General features: G+C 37.9%; 1 protein-coding gene across 2 annotated transcripts in view; it reads right to left on the minus strand.

The window, feature by feature from the left end:
* UNC5C (unc-5 netrin receptor C) overlaps positions 1-25,333 on the minus strand; it is a 380,387-nt gene that overhangs the window by 73,790 nt on the left and 281,264 nt on the right. The gene's annotated exons all lie outside the window — the stretch shown is intronic.

Here is a 25,333-nt window from a genome sequence, read left to right on the forward strand (position 1 = left end):
TCCCGGTATGGATCCCCAGATGGCTGTTTGCCCTAACTTGTATTTTGAGTGTATATAACATTGCTCGACTCTATGAACTTCTACAAAGTGTGGGAAAGTAACTTTCCCAGGTCATGTTAAGTATCACTCACCTGCCAAACATGCTGATTCTGTCTGAACTACATTATTCTCAAATGTCAATGAACCGATTGGGAAATACAGTGTTCAAATTGTTTTCACTCTGCCCTGCAGGCAGAAACAGGGGAATGTGCACTGCCAAGTTCAGAACTCAATCAAAAATAATAGGCTAAGTATTTCAAACTGAACTCAACCCTTTTGCTATTTGATTTGTTTACTCTTGGCAACTTACCTGCTGCTTTTCAGAAAAGAATATAAGGACTATAAAAAAGCTCAAAAGGCATCTTCGGCATCATGTAGCTCTAATAAAGCAACATTTGGAAGATTTACATGTAGCCTTGCTGAAACATATGGATTAAATTTCCCTGAAAATGCACTTACTTTAAAATGTAAAACACATATTTGGAGATGCATCTAAGCCAAAATATTTGAAAAATAAAAGTTTGTCTACTAACTGCCAATACATTCTGAATCTCTTATTTGTCATCTTCAAATCTCTCTCTTTGTATATCACTAGCATTCAAACCTTTGGCTCATGGTTTGCTTCTGCAGAACCCTACCTAAGCCATGACTGTTTGAAATTACTGTTTCTTCTACATAAATAATACCAATTTTTCAAAGTGAAGTCATCCTTACAACATAAAAGGAAGGAAATATGCTTGTATACACTTTCCTTAGGGAGGATAAGTTTGTTTTTTTTTTTTTTTTTATCTTATAAATTGTTTTGCTATTATTTTTCTTTTGGCTATTTTCTGGCACAGGTTTTTCCAGAAAGCAAAACAACATTGATATTTACCACCCTTAAGCTTTCCCTTTGCATAAAGCCTGGATGTGGATACAAGTAACCTTTAAGGGTAGGGAGTCAATAATGTTGCCATTTTCAAAATCTTAAAGAGCTCCTCCAACATCACAAGACGTCTGGAAATTAATCTCTAAATCTGTCAGTGGCTTGATGTTGTACAGTTCTAAATTATATCTAACACATGGATTCTAAATTAATCCTTCTCTAATCCTTAGAAAAGAGGACAAAATTTAAAGTGAAAAACAAAAACCAACAATGATCCTGATAAAGAAACATGAGAATGTAGATAAGAGCAACTATTTGTAATGATGTAAATTTTGAAATAGCCAAACATTCTTGATATTTGCTCTAACAGTAGGAAGGAAGAAAATGGACATCCATTGAAAATGTATTTTCAAATATGCACTTTGTTTTCAAATACAGACTGTAATTCAGTCAGGGCCATGTTTGGATATATCTGAACAGATACTCAGACTCGTTTGACCTTGATTTTCTCAAAGTCTGGCCCCATGTTTAGGACTACATTCTAGCTGGAAGTGCAAGGGAAAAGATGGTGGAATTCATATGTTAGAACTTTACTTGGAGATAACTGGAAGTTGAGATTAATTTTTTAAAATCTGATTCCTTAGAACTTTACTTGAAGATAGTTGGAGGTTGACACTAATTTTTTTTATCTGATTTCTTCCTAGATTATCAATGTCCTTCTAATTAAAGAAAGCTTCCTAGACTATACAGTTGGGCTCCCCTGGGATTCTCTTGAATCCCTTTTACTGTTTTTGTGAGCTCATCTCCAAGATCATTGTGCTTTTCCTTTAAGGATCCATACCTGCTCCTTTTCTTGGGAGGAATGTCCTCAGAGTATTGGACTCTGCCTGGAAGTGCCTAGTTCACAACTAGTTCACAACTTCTCAAGGCAGCCCTTAGCCATTGACTAATGGGTGCTGAAGTATGCCTTGTGTCCAGCCTGGATATAAGCTGACTTGTTACTCTCCAGAGATCCCCTGCAGAGATCAGGCTGAAGCTATCCTCCTTGAGACTTCTGAAATTGCACTCTTGCTTGTCTTTTCCTTTTCAGTTCTGCCTGCTCCACCCACTTATGTGGTTCTCCAGGGAGCACTTTCTTTACAAACCACTTGCATTCAAATCTCTGGTTCATGGTTTGCTTCTGGAGAACCTGACCTAAATCACAACTATTCAAAACTATTGTTTCTTCTATGTAAATAGATCAATTTAGCAACACTGCTGTTCTCCTAATCATAAATGACACAAAGAGATCCCAAGGGACATTAATAGCCACTTATTTATTCGAAAAATTTATTACATGGAAGAAAGATAATCTGCACAGCTGGCAAGAGATTTAAAGAGAGTTACATGGTATATGAGTAAATGATCTTTGCCTTCTATACACAACCCACCATTTTCCTGGGGTGCCTCTCACCAATTTGGGTCAGTGATTTTCATCGGAGCTCTGAGGAGCTCTGAGGAGCCCAGCAATGTTGTGGGGAACCTCCCCACCTCCAGAGGCTCCTTGTGGGGGGCACTGCTGTCCTCCTCTAACTCCTGCTTTAACTGGAGAAGCTTTGCTTTTATCTGTTTTCCACAAAAGGCTTGCCTGCAAGCATTTGTTTGAAGAAAGGGTTCTACAACTAGAAAATAGCTAAAGGAATAAAGAGTAGATCCAAGGTTTCCTCAGGCTTCTCGAAAGACTCCGAGGCTCTCTATGCCCCATACTCACAGCCTTACTACAACTCTTTGCTGTGAAACCACCATCTCCACAAGATGCTCAGGACCACAGGCCATCCCTCACTTCTTCACTATAATCCCCATTCTGCTCTGCATATCCCTATCGCCCATCCCTCCAAAGCTCCTGAAACCCTTCCACGCTGCCTTGGAACACAGCAGTGAAATCCTCCAAAATTTCAACCTCTTCTTTCACTTTTTTTCTCCATCTAAAACCTAGCTCTTCCTGATGCTAATGCTTCTTCTGACGTTCCCCTCCTCCCCCCAAGTGGTTGATGGATCTTTTAAATCCAAATACCACCAGGCACGGGAATGGGTAAGTGCCCTCCTTGTTCCACACTGTCTATTGCAGACCTTTCTCCTCAAACAACTCTGCTTTGAATCTCACGTCATCAGATTAGATCACCCACTTCTAATATTCACTGTAGTCATCTACTGACCTCTGGCTATATGGTCATTTTATGTAGAAAATCTGTCATAATTTCTGATGATTTTAATACCAGAAATTTAAAACCAGAAAGAGAACACATCTAACATCTTGGATCCTCTGTTCTTTGTTCCTGTTTCCTGCAACAATCCTGGTCTCTACATACCTAAGTCACTCACTCCCATAGTGACACACTCTAGGCCAGAGGTTCTCTACCTTGGCTTCACATGAAAATAACCGGAGAAACATTTATAAACCGATGCTCAGTCCAACCCAGAGAAACTCAGGACTTCCACCCATGCTCCCCACTGTGATTCTGATTTTCTGCTAGGATTGAGAAACACCCCTCTTGACCACCGCCTTTCAAAACGAGTTCCCTGGACCAGCAGCATCCTTTCTATCAACTAGACAGAAATTGAGACTGTCAGGCCCTGCTCCCCACTGGACTTACTGAATCAAAATGTGCATTTTAACAAGAACTCCAGGGGATTTATATGCACAATTAAAATTTAAGAAGCACTGGTCTAGCTCTTTTCTTTGCCTTTAATTGCAACTCCTCCACATACTCAGTTTCAGCCATCTTCTCTTTGTAACCATGGGCTGCCTGTCCTGCTTACTCTCTAGGAATCTTCTCTCAGCAATCCTTCACCAGGACCTACCAGCTATAGATCTTCCAATATTACATTGTCTCCCATTCCCCTCACCTCACCTCTTCCCTCTTTACCAAGTTTTAAATTTCATGTCTAACTGAAAACATGTTCTCTTGCATTATGCCTCCAACTTCCTCTTCCCTCTCTCACTTCCAGGCACTAGCTTGGACACTATTCCCCTACACCACCTCTATACCGTTGCTGTGTTAAGTGGCCTCCTTCTAAATTCACAACAACAGAACACAAGTGGGCTTTTAGTTCTGTTCAGAAATCATTTTTTCATATTCTATTCACTGTCCCACTCTCCTAGACAACTATTTCACACCTTTTCCTTGCTCCTTAAACACTACCTCCTCCTCCACCCTCACATTCATCCGATGAGCAAGATTTATCCGTCTGAGAAAACTGACAAACATGAGAGATCTTCCAGATCTTCTGCCTACCCATCCCTGTTCTGTGCCCCTTCTCTTGTTTCCGGATGAACTCTGTGTGCTCCTATCTAGGCTGTTCTCTGATACCTACTCTGCATCCCACTCCCTCTCTCATTCATATTCAAGGGTGTATTCAAGTGTAAGCCCCAGCATTTTCCTCTCTCTCTCCTAAATCATTAAAACTTTCCACTACACTGACTCATTTCCATCAGCATTCAAACAGATTACCTTTTACAACTGAAAACAGAACCCTCCCCACCACTTTTCTGCCTGAAGTCACCCTCAGATTTCTCTGCTTGCCTTACAAAACTCCTTAAAATAGTTGTTTCTACTCACTGTCTCTTCATTTCTGCCCTCTTCATTTCTACTGAACCTATTCTAATCCGGCATTTACTGCCACCTTTCCACCATACTTATTCTTGTCAAAGTCACTGATTGCTTTCACTTCATTAAATTTAATGGTGAGGGCTTAGAGCTCATCTTATTTGACTCATCAGAAGCATCTGACCCAGTTGATTTCCGCCTCCTCCTCAGTTGGTTTCTCTGGACACTACACATGAACATTTGGGTTTTGTTCTATTCACCCCACCTCCCATGGCTTCCTTAAGCTAATGCTTGTGCCTCTACAGCTCAGTCCTTGGACCTTATCTTTTCCTTCTTTCCATCCGCATTCACTTCCTTGGTGAGCTCATCTAGTCTCATACTCCTAAATTTATCTCTAGCTTAGACCTTGCGCCTGCACTCCAAACTCATATATCCAAAGTCCCTTTGTGCCACTCCACTCGGTCATCTAATAATGACCTGCTGAACTGCCCCAAACCTGCCCCTCCCACAGTCTTCTATCTCAGTTAACACCAACTCCATCCTTCCAGTTACTCAGACAAAAACCCTCAGACTTTGCTTTGACTCCCTTCTTTCTCTTGACTCATACAATACTAGAGCAACACATCCGGAATCTGACTACTTCTCCCCACACTATCACCCTCTTTCTGGTCCATACTGGATTATAGAAACAACTTTCTAACGGATCTTCTGCTTTCCTCTTGCTTCTTAATAGTCTGTTCTCAATACTCAAATACTCAATTCTCAAATTTGAGAATTTTACTTTATTTTTTTCTTTCAAATTATAAAAGGAAGAGAGATCTTAGGGTTTTTATAAAGAAACATAATATTCTGAAAACTATAAAATTCTAGCAATTTATATTGCAAATCAAAGCCTCATCCTATCAATTTACTACTCACAAAGGAGTCAGCAGATGTTACCCCAAAGTAGTTAGAGTGATCCTTAAACCCTAAGTCATATCATGCTATACCTTGTGTCTCAAACCTCCAACAGCTCCCTATTTTGCACAAGTATCAAAGCCAAGGTACTTACAATGACCCACAAGGCTGTGTATCACTAGGACCCCTGGCTTCTCTGACCTTACCTCCTTCACTCTCCCTTTCTCTCAACTTCTTAGCACACAAGACCCCTTCCTAGTCCTTGAGTGCATCAGGTGTGCTCCTGCCTAGGAAGTTTGAATCTGGTGTACCTATGCTCGGAATAATCTTTCCCCCAGGTATCTGTGTGGATGGTTCCTTCCCGTCCTTCAGGTTTTTGCTTTGGCATCACTTTTTCAGTAAGTCACTTTGTTATCAACCTTTAAAATGGCAACTTCTCCCTCTGCCTATGCTCCTGAAATATTACCTCTCTTCCTTTTATTTTCTCCATAGCCTTTCCCATCATCTTATATGCTCTTTATTTTACTTATTTATTGTTTTTTAGCTATTATCCCTCAGCCTCAGAATATAAGCTCCATGAGGCCAAGGTTTTTGATCTGTTTTATTTTTTTTTAAATTTTTTTTTTAATCACTATTATATTCCCATAGCCTGGGACTGGCATATAATTAGTGCTTAATTAACATATGTTGAATGTATGAACGAAATAAGATATGTGGTGGGGTTAAATTTGTTATTCACATTTTTAGATCTCTATAAAGCTGATGCTTTGACTGTTGCCATAAATATATTTAGTAAGAGCTCTTTTAGACATTCTTCTACTAAATTCCTTTAACACTAGCTTTTGCCATTCTCTTGGAGATTAAGATCATGAATCTTTATTGCCTAAGAGGAAATTTTACAGAGCTGGTCCTGCCTCCAAGTGGATTCACTGGACAAATCCTGAGACAGAAGAAGTCCTCTAGACTTATGCTGAGAGAGCTAAATGTTTTACTGTATTTATGAGTCTAAAATGTTCCATGGCCAGTATGTTCCAAGCATCTTTGGAGGTAGAATATCCCTCCAGTCCACATTATACCTATATGTCTGCTGTAGAAAAAAAAGTATTTCAATAATTATTTCAGAATTTCATTTCATAAATTCAAAATCTAGTTGGTCATAGATCTCAGCCTATAACTTTGGTTCCCAATAATTTCATTTTTCAGTAAACAAAGAACTAGGCATTTTGATTTTAATTTCATTCCATAAACACTGAGTATCTATTCTGTACCAGATACTGTGCCAAGTGCTGGGGATAAGCAGACACATAAGATAAGTGCCTGCTTGTGGGAACTCACTGGATAAGAAGACAATAAACACATGATAAAATAGTGTGATCAAGAAACAATGGAAATATGTGCAAGGATGGAGGTAAATTGAGGTTCAAATTATGTAGAGAGAAGATATTTGGGGAGGAAATGTCTGGAATAGTTTCTGAAGGATGAAATAAGAGACAAAGAAGGGAAGTGGGGGTAGAGGGAGGAAATTTCAGGAAGAGGAAACAGCACATGCTTCGGCACGGGCTGAGAGCTTGCTTGTCGCCTGAGCTCTGTGCAGTCAGGTACCAGTAGAGCCAGGATGGACAGGTTGGCGCCTGTGAAACCACTGAGGCACTCAGATGCTATGCCAATGCATCTGGCCTTCACCTGTAGTTACTGCAATCCAGTGGACAGTTTAAAGTGAAGAGACATAATGACACTTGGACAGTTAAGAACAATGCTTTAGGGGGCAGTGTGGATTAGAAAGGAGGCATATAGTTCTGCTTTAGTACAGGTGAAAGTCCATGAAAGGTGAGCTAAGTGAGTGGCCAGGGGGTGAGGAGAAAAGAATGGATTCAGAAAGCAATTTGAAGGGGCAACGGACAGAGGGAAAGAGCTGACTGACTGTTGAAGGGAAGGTGCAAGAAGGATTTGCCTCTGATTTCTGGTTTGGGGACCTGTATGTGGATCAGGAATACAGGAGGCAGAAGACATTTGAAGGCTGAAAAATATAATGACTTCAGATTTGGTCAATCTTATGAGGAATCTAGGTAGCAGAGCATTTTTTTGATGATGGCTAAATTGGCCAAAATTTCCATTATATTCATGAACAGAGTGTGTTTCATTTTTTCTCTTAAAGTTTTGATATCCTTAAAAAAAAAAAAAAACATCCTGACTACTTTTGCTTTTCTTAGTTCATCTGTATCTCAGCGCTAAGAACTGAACAGCGATGTTAATAAAAAGGGTATTTGTAGGGCCAGAGTGTCTAAAACCATATTTATCTCCACTTTGACTTAGATAAAAATGATAAAACATTAATTGAAAACTTAGGGAGAAGAAGCATGGAAGAGAAAACAATATGTGAGAATAATTCAGTTTATCATATAAGGAGTTGTCTGAATCAACAAGAGAAATCAATATAAGAGCAATAATACAAGATATTTTAAAAATATCCTTTTGTTTGAAGTGTCTCTATCCAACTGAAGTAATTTCACAGTGTACCCTCTTGCATAAATTGTATATAAAATCCTAAGAAACAATACAAAATCTTCTGTTGTGCTAAAATTTTCTTGTATTGAATAATAAGCAATTAAAAATATTGTTGTAATGCTATTTACTTGTAAGCCAGCCTTGAGTAAACAGGAGTCAGTACACTGATCTGGCCTCTGAATTCTGCTTGTATTTTGTCCATTTCAATGTTTCTCATTGATTTTACCCAGAGACTCTGCTCTCTCCCACCACGCTTACCCCTCTTATCAAACTGTTTGATTTATACAAGGGAGAGGGCTTTCTGAATTAGCAGTTATTTTCAGTTATGTATAAAACATTCAAGAAGAAAGAAAAATAGGTTGAAGTTCAGAAAACAATAAAAGGCTTCGACCATAAACCATGACTAGTTGTCATGGTTGCAGTGATGCACAGTATTGTTCAGTTTCTGTTCTTATGGCTAAGGAACCGCAGGCTTTTCAATAATTTGGGGGCATATTCGGAATAATTATTCAAATTTCTCTAAAGACAGGATTTTATTAACAAGTAATAAAATTAGTTACAAGGCAATGCTAAGATGACTTATTTGCATATCCTGCTGTTATGTTAGGCCTTGATTAATCCCCCTTGTGTGCAACTGAGAATCTTACTTTAAGGAACATTCTCAATGCATTGGTGAAGAGGGTGGCTCTGGGGCCAGACTGCCTGGGTTCAAAACGGAACTCTGCCATTTCTGGGCTAATGTTTGTGCCTCTCTTTGATAAGTTTCTTATCCTGTAAGTGCCTCAGGGTCCTGATTTATAAAATGATGATAATTCTAGAATCCATTCCATAAGGTTTTGAGGGACAAATGAGTTAAAACAGAAAATACTTAGTGACTGGCATGCAGTAAATATTCTAAAATTATTACTGATAATAGATTAAGGATATACAATAAGGCAGTGGGAGAAACCCCAAACAACTCCAAAGTAAAGGAGAAATTATATTACTCTATAAACAAGAAAAAAGATATTTTAATATCTGAGTACCTTTATCTTTCATTGACAAAGTCCACTCACCATTAGATTAAAACTCTTTAAGATTGTTGTACCAGGAATATAAGTGATTAAGTATTAAATTGACTGATGTAGTTTGTATGCTAAACCTAAATACATAAATCCATAATTCTAGAAATGTCATTAGCATGCATTTGCTTCACAGATACTATAACAACATTTTAATCAATCTGTTTAAATATTATTTTCTACTTCTTTTAGGTTATAAAGCAAATCATCATACTACATGAATTTTTTATAAGTACAAGTAGAATAATAGGTTTTCAATTAAATAGAGTTATCAAAGTTAATCTGACAAATCTTTATTATTGTACTTGGTAATAAGGCATAAACGACAGATAGTCTATATGGTACTATTACTTTTATCTAAACCTAGACCATCCACATATTTTTAGTTTTATTTATCTATATGAGTTTTCTAGTTCTTTTCTCCTGTTACTCCAGTTAGTCCTCATCACTTGTCCTGTTGATAACATCAATTTCTACCCCACTCCCCACCCCTTACAATGACACACATACCAATAACTTTTACACCTTTACCCAAGCTCCCAAGAGATGGAATTTCCTTCCAGCCACCTTTGCTCTTCCCACTGCCCCCAGGTTCATGGAATGTTTCTGCCTGAGCTGCCTTCCCTGCTTCTCCTTCTCCCAACACAGACAGGATACTGGGGCAGACCCACTGGTCTAATGGTATAGAAGAGGTAGAAATTATGGGCCACATCCTGTGGTTCTAGAATAATTACCCTTCTTTTAGGAGGGAAAGATATAAGACATAATATGACAAGAAAAAGGACACGCTGTAATACCTAACATGAATCATGACCTAGTTTTAGGGAGAAAAGAGTTCAAAAGCAGAACATTTCTCCTGTGCCAAAATTGGGAGGACACAGAAGGTGGTAGGAGGGATTGATTGTTGGCAGATGGCAAAAGGTGAAAAAGGAGGGAAACAATGAGCTTATATCAAGCATTCCAGGTACCCTACTAGTTACTTTACATATATGATCTCCATTCCTCACAACAGTTCTGTGAGAGCCATTTTTCAGATGAGAAAGCCCAGGCTTTCAAAGCTTAACAAAAGAGCAGAGATCTGAATTCAGGACTGCTTCAGCTCTGGGCTCTTCTCTGTCTACTATGCAAAGAACTAGGAGGAAATAACTAGAGTGCTAAAGGTTTGCGCTCAGGTGGAATTTATTGGGCTCTCAATCATGAAATGGTAGTTGGAAGAAACTGGAAAACCACATACATTTTAGGCACTCTGGGACATGGGCTTGGGCTAGCCTCAAGCTGGTGCTCTGAGGGAAATTCAGTGAGAACCCTAGTAAGAGATGTTTGACCTACCCTTCTGTTATCACCACTATTCTGGTCACTCCATAGGACCAACACATTTACTTTCAGATCACTAGGACTGGTGCACTTTGATTTCTGGGCCATCAGGAAAGCCTCCTTGCTCTCCAAAATTGTTCCTTAACTTGACTGGTAGTGACTATAAAGGTCTTTAAGAGGTAGTAGTTGAGGCGGGGCAAGATGGTGGATTGGTGAGGTGTATGTTTTAGTTACTCCTCCAGGGAAGTAGGTAGAAAGCCAGGAACTGCGTGGACTGGACACCACAGAGCAATCTGACTTTGGGCATACTTCATACAACAGTCATGAAAACGTGGAATTGCTGAGATCAGCAAAATCTGTAAGTTTTTGTGGCCAGGGGACCCGTGCCCCTCCCTGCCAGGCTTAGTCCTGTGGGAGAAGGGGCTGTCAGCGCCGGGAAGGAGAAGGGAGAACTGCAGTGGCAGCTTTTATCAGAAACTCATTCTACTGATCCAAACTCCAACCACAGACAGACTGAGACCAGACACCAGAGAATCTGAGAGCAGCCAGCCCAGCAGAGAGGAGACAGGCATAGCAAAAAAACAACAAGACAAACTCAAAAATAAAAGCGGATGCTTTTTGGAGTTCTGGTGAACATAGAAAGGGGAAGGGCAGAGCTCAGGCCCCGCAGGCTCATTTGCAAAACCCAAAGAAAAACTGATCTCTATGCCCCCTGGATCTTTCCTTAATAGCCCTAATTGCTTTGTCTCTTAGCATTTCAATAACGCATTAGATCTGCCAGGAGGGCCCTTTTTTTTTTTTTTTTAATCTTTTTTTCATTTTCTAAAACAATTACTCTAAGAAGCCCAATACAGAGAGCCTCAAAGACTTGCAATTTGGGCACGTCAAGACAAGAGCAGAACTGAGAGCTCTGAGACAAAAGGCAATAATCCAGTGGCTGAGAAAATTCACTAAACACCACAACTTCCCAAGAAAAGGGGGGTGTCCGCTCACAGCCATCATCCTGGTGGACAGGAAACACTCCTGCCTGTCACCGGCCCCATAGCCCAGAGCTGCCCCAGACAACCCAGTGTGACGGAAGTGCTTCAAATAACACGCATACACCACAAAATTGGGCATGGACATTAGCCTGCCCTGCACCCTCAGCTGGTTGTCCCAGACTTGGGAAGGTGGAGCAGTGGGAATTAACAAGCCCCATTCAGACATTATTTCAGCAGACTGGGAGCCTCCCAACACAGACCATCAGCCCAGAACCACCCTGGGGGGACGGCACTCACCTGTGACACAGCACAGTCATCCCTCAACAGAGGACCAGGGGGTGCAAGGCCTGGAAGAGGGACCCATTCACAAGTCTCAGGGGCCGCACGCCAATACCAAGGACTTGTGGGTCAGTGGCAGAGACAAACTGTGGCAGGACTGAACTGAAGGATTAGATTATTGCAGCAGCTTTAAAACTCCAGGAACACCAGGGAGATTTGATTGTTAGAGCTGCCCCCCTCCCTGACCGCCCAGACACACGCCCCTTATACAGGGCGGGCAACACCAACTACACACGCAAGCTTGGTACACCAACTGGACCCCACAAGACTACTCCCCCACTCACCACAGAGGCAAAGTAGGGGAGAACTGCCTTGAGGGGAACAGGTGGCTCACAGACGCCACCTGCTGCTTAGTCACAGAAAGTGTACTCCATGAAGCTGTAGACCTGACAAATTAGAGATAAGGATTTCAATTGGTCTACAAATCCTAAAAGAACCCTACCAAGTTAAGCAAATGCCAAGAGGCCAAAAACAACAGAAAATTTTAAAGCATATGAAAAAACCAGAAGATATGGATAACCCAAGCCCAAGCACCCAAATCAAAAGATCAGAAGAAATACAGTACTTAGAGCAACTAATTAAAGAACAAAAGATGAACGATGAGACCATGGCACGGGATATAAAGGACATCAAGAAGAGCATGGAACAGGATATAAAGGACATCAAGAAGACCCTAGAAGAGCATAAAGAAGACATTGCAAGACTAAATAAAAAAATAGATGATCTTATGGAAATTAAAGAAACTGTTGACCAAATTAAAAAGATTCTGGATATTCATAGTACAAGACTAGAGGAAGTTGAACAATGAATCAGTGACCTGGAAGATGACAGAGTGGAAAATGAAAGCACAAAAGAAAGAATGGGGAAAAAAATCGAAAAAATCGAAATGGACCTCAGGGAATTGATAGATAATATAAAACATCCAAATATAAGACTCATTGGTGTTCCAGAAGGAGAAGAAAAGGGTAAAGGTCTAGGAAGAGTATTCAAAGAAATTGTAGGGGAAAAATTCCCAAATCTTCTAAACACTATAAATACACAAATCATAAATGCCCAGCGAACTCCAAATAGAATAAATCCAAAATAAACCCACTCCGAGACATATTCTGATCACACTGTCAAATACAGAAGAGAAGGAGCAAGTTCTGAAAGCAGCAAGAGAAAAGCAATTCACCACATACAAAGGAAACAGCACAAGACTAAGTAGTGACTACTCAGCAGCCACCATGGAGGCGAGAAGGCAGTGGCATGACATATTTAAAATTCTGAGTGAGAAGAGGTAGTAGTTTTTAATTCCATGATTAGAAAGTTCTCTTCACATACAAATGACCTGAAGAAATAACATCTTAAACTAAACCATATAAAGTATTAGAAAACATGGCATATGAACGACTAAGGGGAATTTTCTATTTAATAAGTTAGAAGGTGTTAGGGTTTCAGATTGGGATCCAAGTGCCAAGTGGTGTGCAAAATTTCTAAAGTATAAGCAAGCAACATTTTGAAGGGAATTGGTATTTATATTCCATTTGCACTCCTTCCTAAGATTAATTGCCCTGAGAAGTTGCCATTCTACCTTTCAAAAGAAAGGTATCTCTTGCATCCCATTCTTACCATGGTACATTGCATCAGGTCATAAAAATCTCCAGGGGACAAAACAAGGGGATAATCTAAAATATTACTTTAGCAGTTGAGAAAGTAAAGTACTGTAATGACTGGGTAGCTAATCTTTCTGCAAAACAGGTGGTTTACAATTCTCTGTTTTTATCAAAATTGAAGAAAGAATTAATATGCCAGACAATGGATCACTGAACCTAGATTTTGATGATAGGTTGCTATGATTTTAGCATATAACTATCAAGGTGCTCAAAGAGTTGAGGGACATTGTTGTGATATAACTCCATCAATCCCTATTTACTCATATATGAGGAGAAGACTAGCAATATTTGGATCATTTATAAATGATAGAAGTAAAATTGATTTTAACCTGCCTCATTTCAGCATTAAGTAACAGTGAAACATGGCTAAATGAGGTAACTGACAGTGGTGGGGGGATGACCATTGCATTTCTCCCACTAAAAGATTCATTTCCAATAAAAATTCAGCCTCTATGATAAATAATTACTTATCAAAATTTGTAATATATTTAGGTTGTTTAAACAAGTCATGTATTAATCATAATTACTGTACTGACAACACAATCCTGAAGATAACAATTGGATTTTTATGGTGACAGGAAATAAAATTAATATGTGTATATTTTTATTACAGAGAATTATGGAGTATGATGTGCAATAAAAATATTTCTGCATAAAATGTATTATATTATTATAAAAATTGGTGGGGGACGTGTTATAAAAATATGAATTAAAATAGAAAAAGGAGCCTGGTATGTTTTTCTACTATTAAAGAAGAGCTTACTCTCATATTTTATCAATGAAATTTGATAGATAAGAAAACATTATAGTGTTTGCAATCCAATGGATAATTTTAAGTCATCTAAGAGTTTTATTTAAAGATGTCAAATATTTAAAATATACCCAGACATGAGATCTTTTCCCACTGTGTACGTTTATGATAAAAAAATGCAGATACCAACTTAAAATGTGCAAAGGGATATGTATTTTGTAAAAAAGTCTTAGGAAATGTCAGCAAAAAATAGACCAGGGCATGGAAGGATGGTGGTTCTGCATCAAGAAGAGAACTCTACCAGGGGAGGGCGAGGGAGGCTGAGAACTAGGAAGATTAAATGACGGGGTAATAGAAGTGAGAGCTGGAGACTAGCAAATGGAATCCACCAAATATTTCTCCTGGATGCTTCTGCAGTTAAGTATATCTCTCTACTCTTAAAGAAGATCAATGAGATGTTGCCAAAAGACACTTGAGTCTGAAATACAAAGGTTCAGAGTTAAGATCCAGCTCTACCACTCACTGATTCTGTGATCTTGAGCAACTCATGTAACATCACGGAATCTTAATTATTATTCATCTCTAAAATAAGAACAATAATATCTGCCTGTGGTTGTTTGGAACTGTATATACCCCAGAAAAACATGTTCTTAAACTTAATCCATTACTGTGGGTGTGAACCCATTGTCAGTAGGAACTTTTTGTTTTTTTTTTTTTTGCAGTCAATGAGAACTTTTATTTCAATTATCCACAAAACAATATTACAATACTTTATAAAAATATTAAGTTTTAGGCTACCATCATTCATTAAGAAAACGTGTTTGTGCTAGAAAGTTGTTTTTGCCAACTTCTATTTTTGGTAAGGGTTAAGTTCAACGTTAAGAGATTGAAGAAAACAAGCTGTTGAAAAATTCTTCAAATCTTCAAATGCAAAAAGTTGTTTGCTTTTCTTGGCAATTTAAAAATACGTAACTATTTAAACTGAATACACAATAAGTTAGTGTTTTAGTGTTTTATTTCCTTACTATACAATTGTTATTACAAGGAACTGCTCCATTCAGTTAAAACCTAATGAATACCATCAAATTTTCCTGTCTTATTTTTCTTAAGAGCATTAGTACATATATACTGTTACCCTTTTCAAAATGCTAAAACAAATTACACAGTTCACACAAAGCCCTTGAAAAATCTGATGTCATGGGTTGTAGAAGTTAAGGGTAAATACTGATGCACTTTTCGTAGGAGTACCCTCTCGGTAGAGGAATTCAATACTAAGTAGGTTACGTAAACATAAGAAACAATGACAATTTTTAGTACCAGAACTGTTGCCAAATTGCATGAAGTTCATTTTTCACATTTTAAAATAGTTTGAATTCTAATGGATACGATGGCACAGAATTTTAAATTTCATGATTAAATTAGGTAAGTTATGGCAGTTAAAAATTACATTCCTAAAATATGGGGATCTGATGTTATTGTTTTATTTATAGTGTGGCTATAAAATAGAGTATCTTAAAATATAAATACCATACTTTTATCAGATTTATTTTTCCTTTGCTAGATACTTAAACCAGTAATGCTGCTATTCAAATACATATATTGGCATTTCTTTGTAACTCGGTCATAAAAACCAGTTTTACTTTGTGTATCACTTCTGCACTTTAAATGGGCAAAAACTATCCCCTTTTTGCACTATTAATATTATTCTGAATTAGTTTTCCTCCTCAAATTAAATTATGTTCTAAAAGAGAAAAAATGGTCACCATTAAGTATTTTTAAAAAGTGAATGTAAGATAAAACAGAAATTTGAAAACTGGAGTTTTAAAAACATTTTGAGGAAAAGCTGTATCACTGGAATAAATGTGAAGCTTTAACTTCACTATTTTGAGGATGTAACACTCGTGTAGTGTGCATACTAAGAAAAAATTATAGTCATACTTTTAATTCTTAAAAAGTCTCAGAAAAGAGGTAAGTGAGGGGTTCCGAGTGCCAGCAAAGCCATTTTGTCACTCCATGACATCAACCTTAAACATTCCATTCCATTCCTCTACCCATCAAGATTTCACATTTTCTTTTCTCACATTCTTTTGGATACATTTACCTTTCTAACAGCAAAAGTGCATTCAAGTCCCTGATCTCGGGATATTTTATACTGGTGGCACCCTTCCCCGTAAGTACATATTAGCAGCATCGTAAGTAGGACCTTTTGATGAGGTTACTTCAGTCAAGCTGTGACCCAAGACAGGTCTTCCTCCTATTGCTGGAGTCCTGTATAAGCAGAATGAAATTCAGACAGGGAGAGAAAGGCAAGGGAAGTAAAGACTCCAAAGTTCATTGGAACCCGGAAGAGAACGGAGAGGCCAGAAGAAGAGCCAAGGACCACGGATCACCAGCAGCTAGCCCCAAAAGGCCACAGTCTTCAAAGAGAAAAAAGCATAACCTTGATGGTGCCTTAAATTGGACCTTTTCCTGGCCTCAAAACCATGAGTCACTAAATTCCCATTATTTAAGCCATCCTTATGCATGGTTTTGCTTAAGCAGCCAAGGAAACTAAACATTCTTGTGAGGTATGAACAACATACATATGAAACATATGAAAGCACTTTTGCTGACTGCTATACAACTTTAAGCTGGTGTTATATTATGATTATTCTTGCACAGAGTAAACCATTTATTCCAGGACTTCAAGTTAGTGTCTTTACTAATTTGAATTACTTTTGTAAATTAAGATTTAAGTTCAGTAAACAGAGAAGTAATATACTTGGCATAAAATAAAAGACAACAAAAATATCTGTAATGGGCATATTTTGATCTAACAGCATTCCCATTAAATTCTGTTCTAAGGACACCTGTTTACACATACCCAGATGCTATGATTCATCTGTGATAATTCTAACTGAACATTCTGTGGTTTGTTATTTTCTTAGACAACATGCTTTGTGGAAAGGATATTGAGCAACATGATACAATTCTGTAAAGAGCAAGCTTTACACTGTGAGTCTTTGTTAGCTATGTTCAACATTTAATCAAAGAAAGACAAACAAAAATAAGGTCATCTTACTCTAGCTGAAAAGTATTAGAAAATACAAAGAAGAGAGAAAGTTTATCCGAAAGATATAAACTTGAAGGTGTTTGTACCACTCTGAAGGCCATTCTCAGGCATGGATATCACTTCAAGAACTCTACATTGAAATATACATATTTCAGCAATATATGTATTTCTGGTTGCTTCCTATTCTTCCCCCTTTGGGGGTTTTTGAGGTCCAGCGCCGTCAACAAACTACTCAATACTTTTTGTGACCTTCCTTAATCTCAGCAGGTGGCATATGTCTTTTATCAGACCAAATTGGTCAAAATGCATAAATTCCTCCCCAAGCTCTTCTTTTCTCCTGAGTTGCTAGTCAACCCCAAATATATCCATCTCCTGCATCCTAAAAACAAAAAAATAACAAAATGACTCTTTGACGTGACCTTCCTTCTCAGCTATGCTTCAGCATTTCCTTTCCCTTAATGGCTAATCAGCTTGAAAAGTAGAATATTCAGTGTCCACGTATTCATTTGCCCATTCACTGTTCATCTTACTGCTATGTAGATTCATACTTTACTCAAACTTCACTCTCAAAGGTGACCAATGGCATCAATAACTGCCAAGTCCAATGGCGTCTTTACTTAATTGAACTCTCTATAGCAAATAACTCTGTTGTCCACCAAACAGACAAAAACCCTCTGCTGCTGTTCTTGACACTTAATTACTGTTCTTTCTCAAGACTCTTTCACAGACCCCTTTATTTCATCCACTGTTTTTATACAGTATTCCTCAGTGATCTCTCTTTAATCCCCCCACCCCCCGTTTGATTTTGTATCAGTGGTTCTCAACGTTCATAGTGCATCAAAATCACCTGGAGCACTTTTAGGGCAACTTCTGTCTAGGCCCCACCTGCTGTGGTCTGATTTAATTGGGCTGAAAAGGGCTCAGGCATCCAAGATCTAAAAATGTCTCAGGTGCCACCTCGGCAGGTGAACTCACTGCCCTCCCCGCTACGTGGGACCCGACTCCCAGGGGTGTAAATCTCCCTGGCAAGGCAGGATATGACTCCCGGTGATGAATCTGGACCCGGCATTGTGGGATTGAGAATATCTTCTTGACCAAAAGGGGGGCGCAAAATGAGACGAAATAGTTTCAGTGGCTGAGAGATTTCAAATGGAGTTGAGAGGTCACTCTGGTGGACATTCTTATGCACTATATAGATAACACCTTTTAGGTTTTAATGTATTGGAATAGCTAGAAGTAAATACCTGAAACTATCAAACTACAACCCAGTAGTCTGGACTCCTAAAGACAACTGTATAATAATGTAGATTACAAGGGATTACAGTGTGATTGTGAAAACCTTGTGGATCACACTCCCTTTATCTAGTATATGGATGGATGAGTAGAAAAATGGGGACAAAAACTAAATAAAAAATAGGGTGGGATGGGGGGGATGGTTTGGTGTTCCTTTTACTTTTATTTTTTATTCTTATTCTGATTCTTTCTGATGTAAGGAAAATGTTCAGAAATAGATTGTGGTGATGAATGCATAACTATATAATTGTACTGTGAACAGTTGATTGTATACCATGGATGATTGTATGGTATGTGAATATATTTCAATAAAACTGAATTTAATTTAAAAATGTCTCAGGTGATGCTCATGTGCAGTCAGGTTTGAGAACAAATATTCTATATGCACGATTTGGGGGATCTCATTCACGCTCATGGCTGATAACTCAAAAACTTTAACTTTAGCCTCAATATTTGTTAAGCTTCATTCATATTTCTGAAGACTTTCTTAAATAATTCCATTGAATGCTCAATAAACATGAAAAGCATAAAAGATGTTGAACTGCTCTCTGCATCTCCTTACATCAATCCTCTACAAACTTGATCATTTATTTTTATCAGTCTTAACTAATAGAATCATTTTTCTCCCATTTAGAAACTAAAAACTTATAGCAATCCTTGAACCTCCCTTCAAAACCATTCTATTAAGCTATAGATTCTACCTCAAATATCCTTCAAACCTGGCCCTTTTCTCTAGCCCCACTATCATTGTTTGATAATATCTTAAGTTAAAACATTCTCTCTCAAAAGTAAATCTTAAAAACAACATCAACAAATGTTTCTTAGTTACGATTCACACTTCATGATATGCCATATGAAACCTTTTGCAAACTGTCCCCAATTATTGCTGTATCTTCACTTTGAAAATTTAATCCCACCCTCTATGCATATTGATTTCCCTGTTCCATCAGCATTTTTCAATCATTAACTTGGCCACTCATATGTACATATTTTCTTCTTGTTCTACCCAGAATGCTTTTCTCTTCCTTTTCTTGTAGAATTCCACTCATTCTTCAAAATTCATCTCAAAAGACATTTACTTTCTGAAGTGTTAATCCTGTCTCTCCTTAGAAAGAGAAACATTTCCAGAGAAGAAAATGTAAACATGTGTTCCTCTTATGTGTGGCTCTAACACTCTCTCCAACCATTCATAATATTGTACTCCAATAATTTGTTTAAAGTTTGTGGGCTCCCACCCTGGAAGCTCTTTGAGAGCATGGGCTAGGCTCTGTATCCCAGCCTTCCCACTTATTGAATTTGCAGCCTTGTGTAAATTATAAGCTCTCTAATCATAATCTTCACCTTTACAACAGGAATGCTCATCCCTGCCGGGGTTGCAGGAGGATTAAATGAGCTATGGAAAAGAAAGTACCTGGAATTAGGAGGTGGTCAATAAATTTAATTTAATTGCCTCATAATTGCCTCTTACCTACTACTAAGCTTACTCCAAACAGAGCTATCTATGCATAAGCACATTTTAAGGGTTCAGTATCCCTTAGTGTCTTTATTAAAAAGTACTTATCTTTTATTTCATAATACCAATCAGGGGAAAAAAAAAACCTGTGAAAAATCTGACTTTTAGTTTGGCACTGCACAGAACTATCGATCTTGGTTTATGAATCTTCATTCATGAGAGCCTCCCTGTGAGGAAAGTTTCTCTTTTTTTATAGCCTCAATCCTTCTTGTGTATGAACCAGAAAAGATGTTGTATTTCTAGCCGTCCTATATGAGGACTGGTTCCCAGATATTGCAGTAGGAGGATAAAATGTTTAGAAATCCTTCCAACAGTTATACCATTCAGTTCTATTGACACCTTCGGTCTAGCAGAGTTTTCAAAGCACTAATATGATTTTATTAATGAAGATGAGTGATTCCCAATTTGATAATAGGTTTTAGAACTGAAGCATATTGACCCCATATTGCCATGTTGTGTGTTCCCAGAAAAGGCTGTAAAAATGTTATCTATACTTATGTATGCTGTGATTTAAGGATCAACATTTTTATGGCTCCTAGATGCATGGTTTTATAGTTTTACAGTTACTGGTATTTTATAAAATTCAGAACTATCGGGTAGGTAAGAGCTATCATGGAAAGAGAAGTTTTGCAGCAAATTTTTCAATGGCTCAGGCTTCTAAAACGCAACTCCAACAACAACACTTGTCTTAAAAAAATTCTCCATTACCTCTTCTCTAAATATTTTATTTTTCAGTTTAAATTTATACCTTGATATACAATGTCAGCAACAATAGAGAAAAATAGATTAACATTCCCATTGGATTAACCATTTATAGCTCATAATTAAATATAGGATAAATTATAATCCTCAATTTAATCTTGACTCCCATATTCATTTTCTCACCTGTATTTACTCCCCTCCCATCTTTTTAAGTAGACATCATGGAAGCTAGGTTAAGACAGATTCCCAAATTGCTAATTGTGTTCTCATAGAGTATATAAAGTGGAGACTCATTTAGGTAGGCAGTTATTTTCCTACAATTACTTAACTCCAGTAATTATTTCATGTTTTACTATTAAAATTATTTTAAAAATAACACTATTTTCATGTTTTACTATTAAAAAATGAAAGAAAAATATGTGGGGCAGAGTCATGTAAAGAAAATAATCATCAACCATGTCCTTCTTGATGTTTCACCCATCCCAACCTCCTGGGCAAAATGAATGCATCCTAGGATATTCATACATTAGGGGTTTTCCTTGATTGCCTGTCTAGCATTCACAATCACTACATTTTCAAGTACATTAAATCCTGCTGTGAATTGTTCCTCTTTTTTTTTGCAAGTTTGTGTCACAGTAAGAATATAATTTATAATCTGACATTCCTGTCTTACTTTCTTACCAACTGTTTATATATTTTAAAAAAGTGTTTAAGGCATTTTTTTACTACCTTCAAGGACACTAAAGTGTTGATTTCATCAGGCTCTCCATGCTGCTAGAATCAGCACAAGGGAAGAGGAATTAGTTATATTATGAGCCAATTTGGCTTCAGAACTTCAGCTCTCTCTAAATTCTGCTAAATATGGAACTCAAATGTCAATAAAATAACAACAGAGACAAAACCATTTTTTTTCTATTATCCAGAAGATGCTAAAGTTTGAATACATGGAAATACAGAAGCAGAAACTAACAAATTGTAATTCAATGATGATTTACATATACTTTAAATGAACATGATCCTATAGGCTGAATTCAGGGATGTTTTTCAGTGTCATGTTTTATATCAATGAAACTGAATTCTTTTCAGAGAGTTTTCAGCACTTCATTTGAGAACTTATTTCTCTGGTGAAGGGTAAATAACATAACTACATTTTACCAATTGGGAAATGCACTTTTGGTTTTTTGTTTTTATTTTTTAAGAAAAAACACTGTTAACAATTGAAGTATGTTTCCCAAAAAGATACGCTTAAGTTCTTATCCCCAGTACCTCAGAATGTGACCTTTTTTGGAAATAGGGTCATTGCAGATGGAGTTAGGCAAGTTAAAATGAGGTCACACTGGAGAAGGATGGACCCGAAACCCAAGATGACTGGTGCTATTATATTAAGTGGAAATCTGGACACAGATGGGAGATGAGGGGAAAATGGCATGTGACAGAGAGACAGAGAGCACCACGGATTGCTGGCAAACCACCAGAAGCTAGAAGAGGCACGGGACAGGTTCTTCCCTTGGACTTTGAAGGAAGCTGCCAATACCTTGATTTCAGACTTCTAGTCTCCAGAACTGAGAGACAAGAAATTTCTGTTGTTTTAAGCTGCCCCTCATGTGGTATTTTGTTGCGGCAGCACTAGGAAACTGACAATTACTTTGCAGATTGCCTTCAGAGAGAGCTGGAAGTTGGTCAGAACCATGCTAGCAATGAGAGGGGCTCAGCCCTCCAAGAAGCTATTGGCTCCCTTCGCCCTTTTGATACATGAACTTGTTAACCCTGTGACTGGTTAAGAAACTGTCTAATCATATATGCCAATAATAAAGAGCAAAGCACCTTGCAGGACTCCTTTCCTATTCTACTCCTCTGTGAAAAACAGATGTGTTGTGTCTAAGTATTCACTGATTGGTATTGGGAGAAACATTAACATAATTGGCACATTTGTTCTAAGTAACAGAGGGAAACTGCCACATGCCACCCAACATGCAAAGTGAGTCCAGCAGCCACGAGCAAGAAAAATCTGTGTCTATCAGAAGGATTACTTTGTTAAACTCAAATTGGGGTCCATCAAGTCAGAACACTGGAGTTGAAAGGGACAAAATAGTTGAGAAGAGCATATACACCTAAGAGAATGGAGATTAAGCCTAGAATTGTTGTATGGAAGTACATGAATCAAATAAATGGGCAAAGCAATTATGGAGCAATTACCAAATGCACACTCAGCCAAGCCAAGCTTCTAGGAGAAGCATTAGCAAAAAACTGGGAGTCTTTGCCAAGTTTTACTGATTGCTTTAGAAGAAACAAGTTAGAAGCATTTTGTGTATGTATTGTTTGTTTTAACCTTGCCCTTAGACTAGTGGTTCTCAAACTGTGCAGGTTTTATAATCACCTGGAGGGGGGGAGGGTAACAATCTTGATAGCCAGGCTGCACATCATACCTATGAAATCTATATCTCTAGGGTGAAACAGATAAAAGCATCAAGTCTCTCACATGATTCCTAGGTAATTCCAATGTGCAGCCAAGTTTGAGAACCAATGCTGTAGACCAGAGGATCTTGTTAAAATGCAAATTCTGATTCATTCATCTACGGTGGGACCTGAGATTATGCATTTCCAAGAAATGCTCAGGTGATACTGTGGTGGTCTGTGGACCACATCTTGTATGGCAAGGCTTTGACAATTCTAAAAGCTATCTATTGCTAATAAGCCTTCTGTAGACTCTCACCAGGCAGTGTTCAAGATAGAATTCAAATGAGCAGTCTTTATCCATGAAAGCTGTGACAAGAAAGCGTCTTAAAGCAAAAGAAACAAACGTCCTTTGTCAAAAAAAAAAAAAAAAAAATGTGTGCAGAGAGACAAGGGACTCCTTGAGCTATTGTGGAGACAGTGTTGTGCCAGGTATTCTTTCTTGTCAAGAATCGAAGGCCACTTAGCCTATGCAGCTATTTGTTTCTCAACTTTTCAATAAAATAAGATAATATTCACTTCATAGCTGACCACTGTGCAATATACTTTGCACCTCTCAGTGGGATTGTGAAAGTATATGTATTTTTATATTTAAAACAAAGTGTTAGTCTTCAAGCAAACTGAAATTATATCTTTGGACAATTGTAAAAAAATAGCCAAAGGGTTAAAACAAAGAAAGAAAGAAAAAAAGCAAGTGGAAACTATGGTGACATTTTGTTCATGTATTGTAACTTCTGCCTCTGTCGCCAAGAAAGGGAATCTGTTTTCCTTATGGGGAGGCACTCTTTTAATTGCACATATGCCTGTCTCACTGATTTTGAGACTGAATCTATGTTGACCATATTGTGGAAGCTAACTTGTCTTCACACCTGGAAACTTCCATTTCTAAAATCTGAGTTCTACTGTGAGGAAACAAAAGCATGTTGACAAATGAACTGACAACAACAAAATAAAACCCGAAGTAGATTGACTACATATAATAGCACCTTCCAGGGAAAAAGAAATGGCACTCAAGTGTCTTTAAAAGCTAAAGTTTTCAAGACAAAGAGCTAAAAATGAATGAGTCCTTCTGTAGATCCTCATCAGTCTTTACTAAAACTTGCTTTTCAGGATTAGCAGTTCCTTAATATTTATTCTTATTTACCGATCAAAAGTGTTCAGAACTATTGCTAAGTCTGATCATCTTTAGAAAATACAGGCTTTTTGCTCTGCATAACTACCATTTTTCATCCACAATGAGTTTGAGAAAAATAGTGCCTGCTGGCATATGGACAAACACTGAAAGAAATTCCAAGGCAAGAGAATGTATAGAAAACAAACAAGACAAACTTTTTTTTTTCCCCAAGAAATAAGGGCACTTATACCTTCCTGTCCTGTGATTATGGACACAGGCTAGGTTGTTCCCTTTTTCCTTTGCTGAAGCTCCACTGAGATAGATATTGTACTTGAATATAGGAGAGGTCTACTGACAACTGGTTTGGGGCCTTCTGAGAAAAACTCACTCCAGTAGGTCTGCTGAGCTTGAACTTGGAAGATTTTGCTATCTTCTGCAAGGTCAAATATTTTCTGGATTTCATTCATTTAATAAAATCAAATTTAAATGCCATATTCAGAGTTTTTCCCACAGGAATTAGTATGTTGCCTTCATCTCTTCAGGTTTCTCCATCTGCACTCCTTCCACCCTGGGATAAGCAATCACTTTCTCTTGCTTGGGTTACTACACGATCCCCCTAAGAGGTTTCCCTCCTTCCATTCTTGTATTGATAAAATCTATTTTCCATTTAGCAGCCAGAATAATCTTTTAATGACATATATCAGGTCATGACGATTCCTTACTTAAAGTCTCCTGAGTCTTTTCATGAATTTAGAGAAAATTCCAAGCCTCTTATTTGTATAAGGTCCTGATCTGGTCTTCCCTATCTCTATGACTCAAAGTCTGCAGGCTCTCCTCACAGCTCCTGTTTCTCAGCTCCTCGGGCCTCCTTTTTAATCCTGTGTCCACATCAAGCTCGTTCTGAGGGCGTTTGCCCTGGCTGCTCCCACTGCCTGGAGCTTTCTGTCCCAGATCTTTTCAAGACAGACTTCTTTCTGCCATTCAAACTTCAGCTCAAATATCTACTCCCTGGATAGCTTTTCCTTTGACTTTAAAGTTACTTCCAACTCCCAACAATCATCATTCTCTCTTATATGACCTTGTTTTAATTCCGTTAACTTGTAATTGTCTGAAAGTATCTTGTTCATTTATTTTTCTTGTTTATTTATTTATTTATTTATTTCTCTCCTAGGGACTTGAACTGACTTGTATCTCTTGCAACTAGAACAGTAT

This window comes from Choloepus didactylus, chromosome 3, assembly GCF_015220235.1.
Source record: "Choloepus didactylus isolate mChoDid1 chromosome 3, mChoDid1.pri, whole genome shotgun sequence".
NCBI lineage: Eukaryota > Metazoa > Chordata > Mammalia > Pilosa > Megalonychidae > Choloepus > Choloepus didactylus.